This window comes from Mus caroli, chromosome 13 (assembly GCF_900094665.2).
Source record: "Mus caroli chromosome 13, CAROLI_EIJ_v1.1, whole genome shotgun sequence".
Classification (NCBI taxonomy): Eukaryota; Metazoa; Chordata; class Mammalia; order Rodentia; family Muridae; genus Mus; species Mus caroli.
In genome coordinates, this window is record NC_034582.1 from 47,044,372 (window position 1) to 47,045,550 (window position 1,179).

The following is a 1,179-nucleotide window of genomic DNA, read 5'->3' on the forward strand; positions in this document are numbered from 1 at the left end:
TGCCCCGGTGAGGAATGGAATTTTTCATTCTGTGTTGTTCCTCTTTCTCAGACAATTTACCACCTGACTGGAAGAATCAAGAGCTCCCAGGGCCAGGCGACTGCCCTTGGGGCTTTAACTCAAGGCCGTCTCTGGTCATTACTTCTGGCTCAGCCTGACTTTTGCGACACTTCACTGTCTCACTGTAGACTGCAAAGTGTGGGAGGGGGCGGTCACAGGGCAGCGCGATTCAGCAAACAAGGAGTACTGGTTTCCAGGAGGTCCTTGTGGATCCCTGAAAGACAGGCTTATGGGCTGTTAACAACAGGTTTCATGGCCAGGCCGTGGTGGTGCACACCTTTAATCCCACTCAGCAGGCAGATTTCTGAGTTCGAGGCCAGCCTGTTCTACAGAGTGAGTTCCAGGACAGACAGGGCTATACAGAGAAATTCTGTCTGGAGAAAAAAACAAAAAACAAAAAACCAAACCCGGAGCTTTGTATGGTCCTCTTGTCCACGCTCGCAGTCACTCCGCCACCATGCCTATGTTCATCGTGAACACCAATGTTCCCCGTGCCTCCGTGCCAGAGGGGTTTCTGTCGGAGCTCACCCAGCAGCTGGCGCAGGCCACCGGCAAGCCCGCACAGTACATCGCAGTGCACGTGGTCCTGGACCAGCTTATGACTTTTAGCGGCACGAACGATCCCTGCGCCCTCTGCAGCCTGCACAGCATCAGCAAGATCGGTGGTGCCCAGAACCACAACTACAGCAAGCTGCTGTGCGGCCTGCTGTCCGATCGCCTGCACATCAGCCCGGGCCGGGCCTAACATCAACTATTACGACATGAACGCTGTCAACGTGAGCTGGAACAGTTCTACCCTCGCTTGAGTCCTGGCCCCACTTACCTTACCTGCATCGCTGTTCTTCGAGCCTTGCTCCACGCAGTGTTCTGTGTTTATCCACCGGTAGTGATGCCCACCTTCCGGCCGGAAGAAATAAATGGTTTATAAGAGAAAAACAAAACAAAACAAAACAAAACAAAAAACCAAACCCAACAGGTTTCACACTTTCACACTGAAGTTGCCCGGTGCAGTAGGTGAGCGTGGGTGGGGATGGGGACTTGGAGGAAGAATTTCATTAATTTTCTAGAACCTGTACTTCTTTTCTTTTTCTTTTTTTTTTTTTTTTTTTTTTTTTTAAA

General features: G+C 51.0%; 1 pseudogene; it reads left to right on the plus strand.

Annotated features, from left to right (window-relative positions):
• Nucleotides 1–504: 504 nt before the first annotated feature.
• On the plus strand, nucleotides 505–805 carry LOC110308676 (annotated as a pseudogene).
• The last annotated feature ends 374 nt before the right edge of the window (nucleotides 806–1,179 follow it).